Below are 19,422 nucleotides of genomic sequence, written 5' to 3' on the forward strand. Positions count from 1 at the left end.
GGTTTAGTAGTAGTATTGTTAACCTTGATTACTTGTTTTGGTGTAGGATCCTCCTGTTTTGCATTGATGCTTGAGGGCAAGAGGGTGGTTCCTGTTGTCAGTTGATTTGGTGGATTAGGGTGGGCTTGGATGGGGGCGGGTTTATGGTTTTGTTTGGGGTTTGGCACAGCTATAGCAGGTATTTGTGAAGTTTGTTCCTTTTAATGCACGGTGCTTTTCGATTGGAGAGTTGATTTGGCAATTACAGAAGGCAGGTTTTGTTCTTTCATCAATTTTATAATTTCTTCTCTTCTGGTGTAATGACAGTCTTTGTAAATAGGATGGCGGTGTCCGTTGCCGTTGGCACATTTTTGTCCTGAGTATGTGCATTTGTTGCTATGGTTTCCGCTGCAGGTGTCGCATCTTTTTTTTATTCTTGCAGCTGCTGCTTTGGTGTCCCCATGACTTGCAATGACTGCATACGCGAGGTTTGATATTGAATTATAGTGGTGGGTACGCGTGGCCATCAAAGTAGACGAGAAGTGGTGGAATTGAATAGAAGTCTAGTAGGATTATGTTGGTCGGTTGTCCTTGGCCTGACTTAAACCTGGAAGCTCTTGATATGTCAGCTCCCTGGTTTATTAGTTCTAAGGCTATGTCGATTTTATTTTGGTGATTAAATGTTTGATGTAATTTAATGACCTTTTTCTAAGTAATAATTGATTTAGGTCCAATCATCAGTGTTTGTTTGGTATTGAATTTTCGGACAGCATCAGGTTTTTCCTCCTTCTTCTTGTTCATTGTCTGGTCCTGCTTGATTATGCTTGGGGTGTTGTTGGAGAGCGCTTTATGCCTTGTTACATTCACTTTGGTTGGGCCTATTTGCTGTATCTCCATATAGTTGGCTACTTGCATTGAGGTGCTGCATCTGATTATGATGTAATCCAATCTTGGTCGGATGATTTCGAAGGCTCTGGCATACGTTTTAGTTAGAATTGATGCTCGGGGGCCCCGAGTGGCCGAGTGGTCTAAAGCGCTCTTCGTTACGGATCACTGCCATCTCACCTCTGTCTGCGGCGGTTCGAGTCTAAGATTCAGCCAATGTGGGCATGTGAGAAAGCTTGCCAGTAGCTTCTCGTGGGTCGGTGGTTCTTTCCGGGGTTTTCCGGGTTCTTCCTCCACCATTAATACTGGCCGCCATGTATAGCCTATCGTGCTGAAAAATGGCGTTAAACACCACAACAACAACAACAGAATTGATGCTTAACTAATTGTGCTTATGTTGCGTTGCTTGGGGCTGATGCTGGCGATGAATAAGGTTAGGTCTATACTATGGTACTGATGTTCTGCCTCTTTATCTCCCATTGTTGATTGATTATTCATTTTTGTTCGTTTTTTTGTCCCTTCCATGGTGTTACTTACTGTTGGTTGTGTGGTTGTCTTTTTTTCTTTGTTGTTTTGGTAGGGTCTTGATTATTTCGGTTGTTGTCCTAATAGTTCCCTTAGTTTTTTGCTTTGGTTATTCCGTTCATCGGAGTTTTTCCCTTTTTTAGATTCATTATCTCCTCTGGTGACCTTGCTCTTCTCTTTCCCTGTGATAATATATGCATAAGTTCTTCTTCTATCGGTATTAAGTCGTATATGTTTGGGTATGCTAAATCTGATGTGTTACTTTACTTTGAAGGGCCTGGGGTTTGGCTGGAGTGTATGACCTATTTTGTCTTTTGGTGGTTCGAGTTCTTTGATTTGATTGAGTTTGTCAATCTCTTTTTTTGTGCCTTGTAGTAATAGTGGGGTTTGAGCAAGAGCAAATTTTCCCTGTTGGATTTTCTTACTCTTGTTGTTGGTGGTAGTAAGTTTTGGGGCATCTGTCATTAGGTTATCCTGTTGACATTTGTGGTTCGGGGAATGGCGGTGGGTTGGTGAAGGTGGTAACGGGGACAGACATCTTGGTAGGTAATTAATTTGAGATTGGTTGGTAGGTGATGATAATTGTGGCAATTGTGGGTTAATTGTTGAGTAAGGGTTAAGTGTGGGGGGTTCAGCTGAGTGAAAGGGGCGTTCTGGGGTCAAGTATATTGCAAGGAAGTCCAACAAGTCCATCAAGTCCGGCATCCTCGACAAGTCCGGAAGCGCCGCGCCCTCTCCTGTTTTGTTTGGCGATCCTGTTAAGGTTGCCATGTTGTTGTATTCAAATCCAATTTGAATTGGATTTTTCTTGTTTGGTGACAGGCTCAGCACCTCCAAGCCGGTCGGGGAAGGCAAAGTTGTCGGCTATGTTGCTTTTGTTAGTGCCGCCCGATAGGTCACTATCGGGCTACATAAAAAAGGCGAGCGCATTTGGGACGATTCGATCATTACGCCCAATTCCCTTGTTTTTTCTTCTTCTCCTGTTGTGGTTTCTGTGTTTGGTGTTAAGAAGTCTCTGCCTGGTATGTGTGAGATAACATCCAACGGACGCTGAATAACTAAGCATGAGGTGGAGATAGATGTAAAATGCCCAAGAATGGTAAGAAAATTAAGGGGACTGTCGGTCTAACATTTAAAATGGACCTGTTACTGGTGCCATTGCTTCCCATGTTTTCTCCAATCTTGCCAGAGGTGTCAGGGTTTGCTGAATTATTTCGAATTGAACTGTTCAGTTTGCTAAATTTGTTTAATAAGTTGTTGGTTTTCCTAATTGCATATCTGTATTCCTTCGAACTTGTGACCTAGTAACTCTAGACATTTTGGGCGAGTTGAATTTATGTTATAAGGCGATCAGCAATCTCTATGCATACACTGCTATTACTACTTAATTGAATAAATGTAAATATTGTAAATAATGTTAATTGTTAGGTAGAATGAGAAGTGAGAAATAAAGAGAGTGGACAATTTTTAAACAGCACAAATAGATGTATACCCGAAGGTTTAATACCAATAATTAATTTACCTTTAGAATCCCTGACTTAATTTAAAGATAAAATATGGTGTGAACGTATTATAGGATTCTGCTAGGTTGGCATCTAAACCTCATCTGCTGGTCGAAACGGCGGGGCAGACTGCTGGGCCACTTCTGCAAGTCAAAACAGCTTGGCCGGCTGCTAGGGCTCGTATGAAGGTCGAAACAGCTAGGCGGTCTGCAAATCCGCTAGATATTATTGGTGTTGTTGTGGTTGAAGATTGTGGCGAAGATTTGGTGGTTATGCAGCTCGAGCTAAAACAAACTTGTATCTTTTTTGGATCTGTTACTTCTTAAGAGCGGTTAAATTCAGGTGTTGACTGTTCGGCGTCTGACTATCGAAATGACGCGAATGATGAACGCTTCCATTTTTATTTATCACGCATGGACGTGAAAGAAAACATCCCTTACCCTCACTTCACATATTATTTACTATCCACACACGGGAAGAAGAAACAAAAACCACAATATCTACTATCGACATAACGCGAATGCATACATACCAAAAACATACTATCAAAAAGCCAGTATTTACTATCTATACAGAAGAGTAGGGTAAAAAAATAACAAATTTTCCTTTAAAAACCCCAATATCTACTAAAACAACCAATATTTAATATCCACACACAGAATGGAAGGAAAAAAGAACCAAATATACTGCCAAAACCCCCAATATGTACTACCCACACACGGGAAGGAGAAAAACGATATCTACTATCCACACAAACGTACACGAACGCATACAAACCCCCAAATCTACTATCCACACAAATTACGCGCACTCATATAAACTCAAAATCTACAATCCACACAAACGTACGCAAGCGCATACAAACACACACACACACACACACATAATTACATCAGTAAAGGAGTGAGTGTGTATAATCACTGTACTCCACACTCACTCAAATTGGCAACTTGAATAAACTCTTTTCTAGAGATTTGGTTAGCTCTGAGAAGGGTTGTTTTTTGGAACTTCAAATATCCTGGCTAATGCTGGCATCTCCGAGGCCTAACCCCACATACGCGAAGTCTACTCTAGTCCTGCTACCAATTTTCATTTGTTCTTGGGAGCGCAAAGGCGGATTGAGTGGCCTCATCATCCCAGTCTTCACTTTGTGGGATAGTGAGGATTTTACTTTGTCTTCTATTCTGCAATCGGGGATGATGATATCTCCTTATCTCTGCCACTGGTACTGGTGGCCGTAGCTGACGTTGTTGTGGTTACGGTGCTGGTTGTCGTCCTGGTTGTAATGGTGGAGGCGTCCTCACCTCAGGCTTGACCTCACACAGAGATCTCTGCATGAGGTGAGGCAGGATTCTTTCTTCCTTCTCTTTCTTCTTTTTCCTCGCCTCCTTCTCTTCTTCTATTCTTGTACTGTCCGAAAATGGGTCCATATATAGATAGTTGAGGATGCGCCTGGCATACTCCAGATGAATTTGGAGTTCCAAGAGTATTGGGATTCTGCTGCTCAGTTTTTCACAGTTGATTAATCAATGATGGGTAGACATACTAGTTAGTTAGTTAGTTAATTAAATTTACCTTGTTTTCGCCCGAGTGGGCATGTACGACGCTTTATTCCAGCAAGGCTGGAGGTTTAATTACTCCTTGGGGAAGGAATTGGTGCCTCATCCCCCAGGCATTTATGTGTTGAAAGAACACTGATTAATTTGGCCATCAGGTCGTGGGTCTAATTAGTTCCTAACGACCTGAATGTAGGGCCGTCATGAGTGGGAATGAATCCAATACGCACTCATGATAAGAAAGTTAGTATTCAGTTGCGATTGAAGGTACCAGGTGTCAGCCCAAGAAGTATGTAACGTCTGCTACGATTGGTCGGCAGCAATGACGTCACATTAGGACACTTTTTTTTATGACGGTTCCACATTTCCGTCAATGTACGATGTCCGAGAGAGACACGGAAGACAAGGATCTCGGCAAGCCCGCCATGGATGTCGTGTACTCCCAGAAACGCCAGCCCGTACTTATTTCAAATCTAGTCCAGTTATTCTAGTGGACAAAAAATACCAATATTGTGTTAACCACCTGTGCAATCAGAACAAATCCATCAAGTCTAAAAATGTCCTACTTCTTAATAAATCTATCTAATTCTAGTATATAGTGTACGTAATAAAAATGCCCAACTTGTCCTATTTAACTAATATGTCTAAGCGACATATAAAAAGTTTGGTCACTCTTTGGTCATAGAAAGATTTAAGTTTTGATGTGGCAGTCCAATGGATCAAGTTAATGTGAATATAGAGATTTTATCGAAATGATTTTCAAGCCAAATAGAAAAGCTCAAGGCAAATTGGTTTCCACTCTGTGTAGCATGGAAGGATGCCGTACTCCATCATAACTCGTTCCTTTAAGTCCTTTGAGAATTCCACTTTGGCTGTAACGTGGATAATCTAGGCACCTAGGTCGATAATATCTGCTACACTGCTGTGCATGAATTTTACGTCGACAGTCAGGAACCAAGACAATGCTTCTGGAAGGTCATGAAGGAATATAAGTTGATGGGCAATCATGCGAGCGACCATGACTGAACAGTTGGTTTATTGTACACCTCTAATTCGGATGGCACTACGAGCATTCCTTAAGGCCCCTTTGCTGGTTTGCGGTATGGTGGGGTGCAGCTCATGGTTTCTCGCATCAATTACTGTTTAATGGTCAGCCAGATGTTTAATGGCTTCGTCTTTGTCATGGCAAAGTCTTTCGAGCCCCATTTCCTCAACAAGATTTTTAAATATCTGCTGAGATCCAGTTCGTTCTTCCGTTCTGGACTCATGGCATCTTCACCAGGTCAGATTCAGATTAAATCTCTGCTACAAGCTTGACTGCTTCCTCAGGTAACTGGGGAGCTGGTGCATCACTTTGGGCCGGCATCTTTTTACTGGCAACTTGTGGAACTGATGGTGTTGGTGGTGGAGGTGGGGGAGGTGGAATAGGTGGACATCTTTTCCATCACCTCATTGTTTCTTTCTCGTCGCCTTTGTGGCGCTGTTTTAACCGGCAGTTTAGGCTGTGGGGGCTCAACTCTTCTGGGAGGCTCTCGTCTTTGCAGTGTTGGCCTTTGTAAATACGTTATATCGGGATGTTGCTGATACCTATTGCGATATTTAACAATGTCGTATCCATTTCGCCTCTTTCTATTGCGTCTGTCTTCTTCTCTATGTGTTGTTTCTTTCTCCCATATGAGCAATAGTGTCATCCTTTTCGCTTGTGCACGTAAGCTCCATCCTGTAGCCTATTTAAGTCCCAGACTTCTCAAGGCGTATCATGCAGGGGTGGGGATAAGATCCTTCGCTAGCTCTGTTTTTTGTTCTTAAGTGTGTTGCTTCTACTAAGTTCGCTGCGACTGAATGGGATGAGGATCCAGACTGACGATCGCTTCCCTTTATATTTGTCAAGCACGGACGCGAAGGAAAACATTCCCCTCATACCAAAACGTACAAGTCCTATATCGACACCCAAAACAAACATGGAAGACGCGGACCTAAAAGAAACACTTAGTTTTTACATGCAAAGCCTAACTACAAACACAAGCACACAGACTATTTGACAAGCTACGGAAACAAAGTGTGGATAGGCAAACTTCTATTTTTGCTGTTTTAAAACAAGGAAACTAAGTATTTATAGACACACTTCTATTTTTTAACTTACTAACATACAATTGGCTATTGAATTAGTATCTCGTTTCTAGAGTATTGGGATATCCATGAAAAGGGCTGTTTTTGTGGACGGGGAGTTATGGAAATCATTAATCGTCTAAGATTGCGTCCACGTCTGGCGACAGGCTTTCCCACAGGATAAGGTCTGCTTCTTCGGAAAGAAGAGAACTCTTTCTGGTCTACACAACAGTCCACAAATCCTCTGTCTGGTTCCTGCTATTGCTGTTGCTGCTGATGCTTTCTTTGCTTCTGAAGTCTGTACTTTTCCGTCCACTCTGCTTGTTCTTTCTTGATTTCCTTTCTGAAAACAACTTTCAGCATTTTGACATTCTCTATCTCTTCAGCTTTGGGTGTCCTGACACGATGCAAATGCACGTAGGCTTCGTTTAGTTTAGCTAAATTAGAAGGCATCTTCTTAGGTTGACGAGTCAACAATGGATGGTCATACTAGGTTGGTAGGTAATTTCAATTAACGTCGATTGAGCCCGTTAGGGCATGTTCGAAATTTATTCCAGCACAAATGGATGTTTAATTACTCCTGGGGGAAGGAATTGGTGCCTCATCCCCCAGAATTTTATGTGTTCAAAGAACACTGATTAATTTGGCCATCAGATCGTGGGAATAATTAATCCCTAACGACGTCAATGTAGGGCCGTCATGAGTGGGAATGAACCCAACACGCACTCATGATTGAAAGTTCGAATTCAGTTGCAATTGAACGCACCAGGTGTCAACCCAAGCAATATGTAACGTCTGCTACGATTGGTCGGCAGCGATGACGTCACATTAGGACACCTGTTTTTTTGACTGGTGGAAATGATCCCACATTCCGTCAATGGTACGATGTCCGAGTGAGGGCAGGAAGAAGGGTCTCCGAAAGCCACCCATGGATGTTGTGTGCTCCAAAAAAACGCCAGAACGTACTTATTTCAAATCTAGTCCAGTTTTGCTAATGGACAATAAAAAGAATACCAATAATGTATTAGCCACCTGTACAATTAGATCAAATCCAGCAAGTCTAAAAAAATTCCTACTTCTTAGCAAATCTATATAATTCTAGTACATAGTGTACGTAATTAAAATGCCCTAATTTTTCCTATTTAACTAATGTGTCTATATAAAAAGTTTAGTCATTATTAGGTCATAAATAGCTTTAAGTTTCTATGTGGCAGTCCAGTGGATCATGTTTGTGTAAATATAGTTGTATAAAAATGGGATACCAAGCCAAAATGGTTCCCTAAATATAAAAGGCAATTGGAGCCCTTAAAAGGGCTATTTGTGTGGCTAAAAGTTGCCACGGCGGTCCTCTGTAATCTTGACCTTCTCCGCACTTCGTCTATCTTGTCCTTTAATTAGCGGAAAGGCGTATTGGTGCAGGATGCATAAGTATTCTTCAGCTTCTACTAATTGGAATAGGCGTGGTGGGAGTACTGCTGAGCATCATGAACCCATAATACCATTGGGCATGATTCGGCTTGTAGGTTTCCAAAGATTGAGAGGCAATGTATTTCGCAGCGTTAGTAAAATGTCCTGCTTTCTTTACACCTTCCATCGCTGGTGCCAGGCCCATTTCTGTATACTTATTGATTAGGGAGTCAGTTTCCTCTTCTTCTTCCTCCGCTTTTATGTCCTCTTCGCTCTAATCGTTTACATAAGATTCTTCTGGACTGTCGTTGGAAGTTGAAAACATGTCCAGGTCAGATGCTACTGTGCCCTCTCTTTCGCTCATGGTTTCTTGCTCTAGTGAAGTTGCCTGTGTTACAGGAGTATGTACTACACTACTCGCAAATGTCTCCTGTGATGTTTGTTACAGTCAGCTACGACATTAGTCCGGGTCCCATGTTGTTGTATCACTCTTTCCGGAGTAGTTTTTTTTTGTTGTTACTGTCGGTTGCTGATTGCTAATTGTCTGTAGAGAGTCGACCTAGGTGGGCTGCATCCTGGCTGGGTCTGCACCTACTGCTCCCTCTGCTATTGCATATTCCTTCCACCACGGCGTCTCCTGGGCCATATTCCGTATCTTCTTTGTTCACCCAGATTAAGAGAAGCGTTGTTCTACTTTGTTGGGCTCTTAAACTCCAGCCGGAAGCAACAAATAGGCTTAAGCCTTTTATTGCCTTCAGCGCCTGGGTAGTATTAATTCAGTCGCTAGCTCCATTGTATGTGTTACCTTTTGCTCTGTTCGCTGCAGACTGGATGGTCAGACTTAGTTAATTTAGATTTAAGTGGTTTTCGCAAAGTCGTGCATGTACCACTGTTTTATGCCTACACGGTAGGCTGTTTGATTACTACTAGTTAATGGAATTCGAGCCACTTCCCCCAGACTTGTATGTGCTCACGGAGCACTGTTTGATTGAAGCCGTCAGGCAGTGGGACTAAGATTTGTTCCTAACTGTCTGAATGGAGGGCTTGATGGAGAGTGGGAATAGACCCAACACACACTCGACTTATTCAGTGGCTACTACTTGGCTGCATTTAGATATGTATGAGTGAGAATGGACCCATCACACACTCATATGTTGGTATTGTATTTCAGTAGTATTACGGGTGTGAACTGCATCCTGTTGTTTTATGTCTGGCCGTGGCAAGGGAGGCGAGGGTGGAAGACCGTCTCCAAGATCACAGGTCGGAGCTCCTAGACTTAAGGGTATCTGGTCTAAATTGTCGTCCTACACAATTTTGAAAACACTCTATGCTGTTTTGAATTTAGAGTTAGCCTAGAAGAGTTATCATAGGTGACAGTTTTTAATAACGTTTGCCACCTTGTGTGGCTGGTCCTGATGGTCTTGGACTTTTGAGACCACCTGATATGAAGGATTCTGTTTCAGGGTCTTACTTGTCTAATTTTACGTTGTTGTGTTTGTAGCCTTGTGCTGCTGGGCTTGATGGTCGTTGGTGTTTAGACCACCTTATATATACTAATTTGGGGTCCTTTTTCCTAGAGTTGTTTAAAGTTTGCTACTTTGTGTAGCGGGCCCTGGTGGTCTTGGGTGTTTGACCACCTTATATACTCTAATGTTGGGGCCTAGAATTTCTCGTGGTATAAATATGACTGTCATCTTCGGCTAGAGAGTTCTCAGAGGTATTAATGGTGTTATGTGCATGCTAGAAAGTGATAAATATTGGTTATTTTGAACAAGGAATAATAAAGAAGAAAAAAATTAAAATGAAAAATTGTTAATAATTGCTAATTTTTTTGTTATTGTTTTAAATTTTGTATTATATGTAAAAAAATTGTTTTTTCCCTTCCCCACTTCCTATTTCAGTTCCCTAGTTGCCTTATTTGCATCTGTTTGGATTTGTTTGGTGTCATTAACATGTTATTTTCTGGCTAAAATCATTTTGATAAGATAAATTTCTTTGCCGCAGAACTCGGGTTACTTCCGACAGGTCAAAGGCATCTGATCTTATTGGTCCTAACATTTGGTTTATTAGTCAATCTCCTAGTTGATAACAATTTAATTATGTAATTTTGGTTTTATTTTTTGTTTTGTAACCCAGTTGCATGTGTAAAGTTTACTATATTTATATAGGTAAGATTGAGATTAGGGTTGTTATTAATTAAACATCCTGGGTATATATCCGGGGGTCCAATCATATTTTCCTCCATTTTTAGTTTCGTTCTTTCTTTTTTTTAGTTTGTGGCAGGTGTTAAATAAATGTGATAGGTCTAAACTATACCTGACACCTAACATGCACGTAACACCACTAATATCTCTGAGAATTTAAGACTCTAGGTGAAGGTGACGGTAGTATCTATACCATGAGAAATTCTAGGCCCCCAAAAGTAGAGCAAATAAGGTGGTCCAACACCCAAGACCATCAGGGCCCGCCGCACAAAGTGGCAAACCTATAAAAAACTTTAGAAAAGAAAGACCTCAAATTAGCACCTATAAGGTGGTCTAAAACACTAACGACCATCAGGCCCAGCAGCACAAGGCTGCAAAAAAAAAAAGATAATTTAGACACGTAAGACCATAAAAATCGAATCCTACTTATAAGGTGGTCCCAAATGTCCAAGACCATCAGGACCAGCCACAACAGGTCACAAACTTTACTTAAATCTCTGACCTAAGATACCTCGCCTAAGCTAAATTCTAAACTCAAAACTGTACAGAGTGTTTTTTTTCTTCAAAATTGTGTAGGACGACAATTTAGACCCGATACCCTGAAGTCTAGGACCACCGACCGGTGACTTTAGAACCGCCTTTCCGCCGTCTCCTCCCTTGCCACGGCCAGACATAAAAAAATAGCGTGCAGTGCACGCCCTTAATACTACTGAAAATTCACTACTAACATATGGGCGTGTGATGGGTCCATTCCCACTCATACATACCTAAATGCAGCTAAGTAGTAGCGCCTGAATAGGTCGAGTGTGTGCTGGGTCTTTTAGGGTACTTACAACGTACACTATGTCCTAAAATTCTTTTGAACAGTTAATATGTAGGAAAATTCTGAACCTCGAACAACTTGACAAAATTGCACAGGTGGCTTACACATTATTGGATTTATTTATTGTCCACTACTATAACTGGACTCGATTTGAAATGTAAATACGTCGTGGCGTTTAGGGGCTGTTAGTGTAATGTTATTAGTGTATTAATTGTTCGAACTAACTACGTAAAATTAAATCGGATTGGCAGTTGAAATTTTCGGTTTGTTCTCTTACTTGGTGGTTGCAGGTATGTAAACTCAAATTTGATTGGTAGTTGAATCCTTTGTTTGGTTTTCTAACTTGGTGGTGTCAGGTATGTAAACTCGAATTGTATTTGGAGTTGAATCCTTTGGTTGGTTTTTCTACTTTGGCTAACTCACACATGCTGGTTATGAAAGGCTGCATCTGATTGCAGGTTGAATTCTTTAGCTGGTTTTCCAACTTGGTAGTGTTCGTTGTATAAACTCAGAATCGATTGGTAGTTGAATAGTATGGTTGATTTCTAACTTGCAATGTGCAAACATGATAGATTAAATCTAATTGAGTGCTGAATTCGTAACTAATAACTTGTATTCTTTTAGTTGGGATATTTGGTATTAAGTATGATTGGAAATGCTAACTGAACTCAACAAAACGCTCTTATTAGTTGGCGGATTGGAATTTGTTTGTTTGGATTTGAGCACCTTTACTGGGTTCCTTTCCACCTTGCCTCGTCCCGACAGACTAATTAAGAAGTGTGACATTCACACATAAACACGGAACTGTAGTGGCACCATTCCCACAGTACCGCCTAATTAAGAATCTCGACATTCGAGAATTAACCAGTCGCGAAAGGACTCGGTGCTTAGGCGACTTAAATCTTTTTCATCATCATCATTGGCGCCATATAAAATACCTAAATCAAAAGATCGGTTCCTTGCTAGGACTTACAATATGCTTAGAGAATTGTCCACCGGGAAGCAGTTAGTTGAATTCATGCAGACACCTTCGCATATAGGGAACCCTGGTAATGAACTACCTGATAAAATCGCTAAACACAAGCTAGGAGACCCTAATCCTGCCCCACTTATATATAGTATTACAGAAGCTCAAAGCTTTACAAAAATCTATATTGGCCAAAAATGGCAGAATCACTGGAATTCCACCCCAAAGGCTGAAAACTACACTCTGTCTTAAAAGAGGTCAACAGGTCCATCAAACCATCTAAAGTAAACAGCTTGGCTCAAAAGATCATTAACCGTATTACGGCAGGCGAAACAAAACTAGCAGGAAGTTTTGGTAAACATATAGGACCTAAACCTGCTAATATAAACTGTTATTAAAGATCTACAACACGTATTTAATAATTGCACCAAATATCAGTTAGCTAGAGCGAAATTCCAAAAAGCTCAAAAAGAAATTGGATCTCCTTTCTCCTATTGAGATATTCTAAATAAGAACAACCCAAATACAAATTTAACATTCAAAAACATCCAAAACTTCTTAGACACAACTGGACTAAAAGAGAAAATACAACCACCCGAACTAACCCTGCCAGGGTGTAAATAGAACACACATCAACCTAAACCTGAAGCATAGAAGACGGGACCGTTGACATGTCCCAAAAGGGTCCTGAACACTCAAAAAAGAGTCCTGTCTTTTCAAATTATTCCTAAATTATTAAACAAATATACCCCCTTTTAACAAATATTATTATTATTACCCACCCCAAATCTAGTACGTACCATATAAACCTCGAACCAAAAGACGAGCACCTTAGACACGTTTCACGAGACCTGAACACTCAGCAAAGATGTCCGTTTTCCTAAATAGTGCATAAAACATTAAATAAATATACCCTTAACTTATTAAAAAAAATTTAAAATTCACTTTCTTTCACCCCTTACTCCTTCCTGCCTCTAACGATCTCCCCATACCTGCTCATCACTTCACTTCGCTATCAGTAACAAATACAAAACAGCACATAGTAATCTTTCTAAATTCAGTACATTTTTAAAACTTTTCGGAAATAGAGATCCACAATTCAAAATTCGTACAAGACGAAACCTTTAGGCCAGTACCCCTGAATCAAAGGACACCCTACTGTTGATGAAAGCCTGCCTTCCTGCTTACTTCCTCCCATGCTGCGGTTGGACACCAAAAAGCGAGCAATGCTCGCATAAATACTTCCCCCCCAAAACAAGAATGATGGAATGATGGTTATATTCCCACTCATCCACTAAACTGGTACAGACGACTCAAACATGAGTGTGTGCTGGGTCTTCTCCCTCTCATGACAGCCTATCACTTAGGCAGCATGAAACATTATGTTTCGCTATGTGACGGCTCAGTTAACAGCAGTCTTTAAGTGCATAAACGCCTGGTGGACGTGACTCTGATTCCTTACCCTAGGAACAATTAGCATCCTGCTGTACAGGAATAAACCAGTGGCACGTACAAAATTGTGCGCACGCTACTTAAAGCCAATAAATCAATCAATCAATCAATCCACGCCATTCTAAGGAATAACCAAAGAAGAAGATGGCTTGTAAAACAATCGACAAAATGAAGACGTAACAGATGATCTGGGTATGGTGGAGGAGATGCTCGTCAAACTAAATAATGATCACTATTCTTATAGCCCCCATCTGGTGAAGATAGAAATAAACAATTTAGAAAGACGAAAGGAAGACTATGATATTTATTGAAACAGGAAAAGGAGGAGAAAGAGGATGAAGAGGAAAAAAGAAGATGAGAGCCTGGAATGACAAAAATAGAAAAAGAAGGGGAGAATGAGAAGAGGAAAAAAGAGGAAAAGGAGAAAGAGGAGAAGAAAGAGAATAAGAACAATTAATGAGAGAAATACGATGTTGGTGGAGGAACAGAAAAAATTAGAAGAAACACAAATGCTCTTTTTAACTCCACTCATATGCCTCGGAAAGATTTCCTTTCTTACCTAAATAATTTTTAGTCGTTTGTATAGTTGTTTGTGTAATATATTTCTGTTCATCAATATATGTATGTGTAGTATATCTATGTCTCTCTCTATAAAGAATTTATATATCCCGCCCACTCGAGCGCTGTTTTATTGGTATAGTGTATGAAACAGCTTAACGTACCCGCCACCCGCCACCCGCTACCCGCTACCCACATGTTCAATTCCCCTTGACGCTAAACGTCCCCAGGGTGTGCCGAAAAGTCTTGGCGCTAAAAGTTCCCAAGGGGCGTCTGTAATGTACTTTCCCATTGACGCTAAATTATCCCACTACACTGCTACTGTCTAGTTGAAGATTATCGGCAACATATTAGTAAATAAACATTGATACTTTTTCGAGTGCTCTTCTAATACAATATAAATACTGTAGTAATAGACTTCACCGAAAGTTGATTGATGCCAAATGTCTGACGGATGCTATATTTGATAGACGAGCTACTCTATGGATTAATCCAGATATTCAGATTATTAAGCAACGAAATCAGCCAAGAAGAGGATATGATGATCATTAATATCACGGATGCTAAGAAACTTAAGCAATTTAAATAACGTGGAAACAAAAGAGTAAAAAAGCATATATAAAATTACAGCAAGTTCAAGATAAGACCCTACTGGATGTAACCCGTGCTTTCAGCATTACATACAGCAATGAGGTCTTTGGAAAAAGGATTAATACAAATCTTATCTGTGCAATCTTTCATATACATCGAGTTAAACAGCTTTGCAATACAATAAAAGTATAGTACAATGGAATTTTTCCCCAAAATGTAAATCTGATTTACAGTTTCTAACTAAAATAGCAAACGATCCAATACGATGGGTTCATGTTTTGTTGGGTATCAAGAGGTTCAAATACACATATATGAACAGCTGTTTCAATCTCCAGTTCTTCGCACAACTATGTAATTTATATAAATGATGGCAAGGATGCAATTAAGTTCAAAAACTAAATATGTCACAGTGACTTTGCTATCATTCAATATAAACAGACTAGTGCAGTTACCTAACGAATCGGAAACAATTTAGTGGAGTTCTCAAACCAATTAATTATCTATTTCCCAGAAACAATTAAATGACACAGTGAACGTTCTAATATATATGGGCGTATTTACTCAACATCTTTTCCTGTTTTTCAGATAGCCCTCAGTCCATACAAAGTCATTGACCATTAACAACAAGTATTGAGAACAAGTGACAGTCTTGGCATCCTCATTAAAGATGAAGATAAAAGACCTATATAATTTCACCGCATGTTTGCAACATATGTTTTCCGTGTCATGTAGATTGTGTACATTGTTAACCAAATGATTTGAGAGACATCACTTGAAGGTTATAGTGAATCGATATTTGTAAGCAATTGACAGATGAAAATCAAAATGATGCATTGGTGAAACAGCAACGTTCCAACAATAAACATATTACCTGAATAGCATAACCAGTATGCATGCTGCACACATTAACAAGTTTGTACAAAATATAGCTGTTACTCCAATACGCAAAACTTTGTATGATAAACGGAGTGAATTTCATACTAAAAGAAAATTGAGATACTAAATTATCTGCCATTGAAAGCTAATATGGGTACAATGCAGTGTTATCTACAAACTTCACGCAAATAATTAGGTAAAGAGTAGATGATTTACCTAACATACAAATTATTCAAAACTGATTAACGAAATTAAATTCCGTAAAATAAATGTTTCGAGGATTGGGAAAGTAATGAAACATAGCGGAGACTGGTAATCTACGTTCTCTACAATTAGGTAATTATTTGGGGTATTGTGGATATTTTTCAGTCACATATAAAATGATTTATGAACAACTAAAGACAACATGAACGATCAAGAGATTAAAAAGGTCGTGAATGGCTGTAACACTGAAAGTATTGGCATGAACAAGACGATTCCCGCTAACATTAAAAATCTATTAGAGTTGCAGCAAACTCGCGTATTTAACATCGGTAACCAAACACTATACATACAATACGTTTAAAACCACGTGATTTGAAGCATGTCAGATAACTAAAAACAACTTAGGATTTATCTGTAACAAATGTAAGTAATAAGACCAAAGCTGTATAATGTGTTTCATTCACGAAATCCTATATCAAATTAAAATGCAAGGTCAAAGAACATAAATAAAATACAATGAAATATGTTTACATAGAACTGGTGAAACATTTTGACAAATAATGAAAAGAACGGATAAAAAATGAGAATATATTTCAATGATCTGAAACAAACGTCTGCAACAGATTCCAATGTAATTTTGAATTAAATAGATGAAGACTGTTATCGCATTAAATGCTCGTTTTCATACAGTTAAATCCAAGATAAAAGAAAAAGGATAAATATTTTAGTCTATATTGAGCACGAAAATAGACATAAAATTAATTGGACTTCATGTGAGAAGATTGATCTTGCCCCATGATATGTACTGGCTTGCACTATTCCCGCTGCAGCGAGTCGGCAGAATTAGTTGATATTTAATTAACTCTGTAACCGAACGGTGCAATGAAAGTCATTATAAGAATTGAATTGTGGTATGATACTTAAGTTGTCGAATATAGGTATAGCTACTGTCCATCAGGTGTTGCTGATTACAACGTACACACGAAACATGTTTTGCAATATTATATTATTCGAATGAAACAAAGACGTTTATGTACACTTTCAATAGAATCTTCTCGGGAATATATTCATTTTTTCGATTGAATCAGACACAAACAACTCTCTGCTTGTTTCTTAATTTTAGCCTAAAGGAATAGCTTAGAGTGAAAAAAAAACACACGTACATCCTGTTTTTGAAGATTACAATGTTTATCTCGGTGCTAAAAATGTAATTCATAGTTTGACAGGTAATATGGCTAAAATCCGCTAATAGTGTCAAAGTTTTGTACTAAAAATATAAGTATATTACAAGAACGACGCGTACAGAAGCATAGACTTTACATGGGCTGATAGCAATGCCAATGCTGACTTCAAATATATTGATTACAGCGAAACGTTTCGTCGTGTCCTTTGGTATAAAAATGATATGACCTGCCAACAATGCAGTAGGAACCATTTGGAGTAGAATGTTTCTGAAATACATTAAAATACCTTACGCAAGAGTTGATAATGCAAATTAAATAATTACAAACATTTCCGAGTATATAAACATATTTGGATACCTCTGTCTTCAAAAACAAACAGGATTAAACAAGTACAATGAATGTTACATTAAGAAACCTGAGACAAGGTTAACGTAAAGCACAAAGTGACGGCATAGAAAGTAATACAGTGTGCGATGCGTGTAAAAACTAGTTTAGATTGTCACATCACTGTCACTCACTGATGGATCATTGAACATTGTATGCAAGTTGACTTGAGATTTATCGTAACTGTTACAACAACAGATCAAGTAATCGAAGAGGTTAAAAACTATTTTTAATTGGAGAAAATTGACAACATTAAATACCCTTACTGTTAATTCTCCAACAATGAGTTTTAAGGGTATTTTAATGCCTTACAAACTTGATGAGTAGTGAAAGTGATTCTGAAATATTTAGGACCGAGCAATATAATAAAATAGTCGGTGACTATATAAAGTCTGATAAGCATGGGTGTCGTTCTAGGAATAATGCTATCGATGTTCTTTCCAGTTCACAGCTTAACCTGAGTGGCATGAGAAAGACACGTAATTGTGACCTATTTTCCACTAACCAGGTATGTGGATCATTTGCACATGATAATTTTTAAATATTTCAGATACGTTGTAAAATATATTTTCGCTTAAACATTTCCGGAAATGCGGGAAGCACAAATCCCCACCACATTTTTCATTTTCTTCTTCACATAATCTACATTACGTTCTGGTAATTTTTGTTACTTTTCAATGATGTATCGAGCGCGTAGGAAACCTGTAACATGTAATTGTTATTAACAACCCCATACCGTTCATGGTACTACTACAAATTAGGGGTCATAGATTGCTATATGATTGTAGTGACAAGAATTGATACCATGGATACTCAGAATACCCAGGATTCAGATAGTGATATATCGTGCGTTTCTCAGTATTCTTGCAGAAATATGAGATAAATATAGCAAATTAAACAAACAGTCATTCAAACCAGAGATATCGTGTAGTCATGATTTAACGTCTCTTCGCCATATTCGTAGTTCTTTGCATGATATCGGTAGGCTCAGCAATCCAAATTAAAACCTCTGGTCGACTAGTGGAGAGGACATCGCGTTCCGATAGTGTAATTGATAGCCATCGTTTAGAATCCCGTAAAAGAATTTTGTCAGATCAACAAGGATACCTTAATACCGGCTTAAGCGATTCCAGGCTACCAACACATGATATTCGTACTGTATGTTTAATGAAATCTCCGATAGCACAAACCCCAAGCACTACAGCACCAATTGTAATATGTGAAGCAGATAGAGGAAGAACAAGTGAAAAGAAATTTTTTCAGAATAAAAATCAAACTAATCAAAGTCAAGTATCAGATACAAAAAATTCCCTATTAAACAAAATTACATGAATGTTATGCATGATGCGAATAAAAACCAATCCAGCTACGAATCAGCAATATTGCTTTCGGTCGAGTGAAGAGGAGCCCCCCAAGAAACGTTGTTGTTATCGCGAATTAAAGCAGACTATGGCCCAGAAAAGCTAAATCATTTAATATTCCGATATGCCTACAGTCAAGTAGTACAAAATACAAATATTAGGATTCTTAAAAAGTGGTCAAATATGAACTTAGACCCTTATACCGTGTGTGTTACTGCTCCGGAAAATATGCTTGCTATAACTTTACAGCAGGGGTTTCGGCCTGAATATGCATTAGCCAGAGAACGATACGATAGATAAATGATTCCGTGTTACTAAATTGCATGTGGAGGAGATTTTGTTTACTTTTGAATAACTACTCTAAACATACTGACTTGGCATGCAAAAGGCATTATGACAGGAACAATCTATCTTTGCTCTTTGCTTCATAAGGTAGATATTGTGTGCATACAACAGCATTGGCTACATCCAGAGCAACTGCAGTAATTTCAAAGCATTGACAGAGAATTTATTACTCTTTCGAGACCAGATAACATAATTCAAACGTGTCTTTGTGAAAGGAATTGCAATTATCTATCGAAAATCACTACTGGTTCGTCCTATGAATAACGTCGGACAGAATTATTGCAGTTGAGACTACCCTGTATGCTATCAAATTGTTTATGTTCTGTGTGTGATTTCCTTCCACAAATGCCTCCTTAGATGATTATAAGGAATTAATGTAAGCTGTGGAATGCCTTTATGATGAACACAGACAAAAAGGTTTTGCGATTATTTTTTTGTGACTTTAATGCGGATCTACCAAAAGAAAGTGATTTCCGAAAAGTACAAATGACAAAGGTTGTATACTACATT

This window comes from Sinohyriopsis cumingii, chromosome 1, assembly GCF_028554795.1.
Source record: "Sinohyriopsis cumingii isolate HCF-2022 chromosome 1, ASM2855479v2, whole genome shotgun sequence".
NCBI lineage: Eukaryota > Metazoa > Mollusca > Bivalvia > Unionida > Unionidae > Sinohyriopsis > Sinohyriopsis cumingii.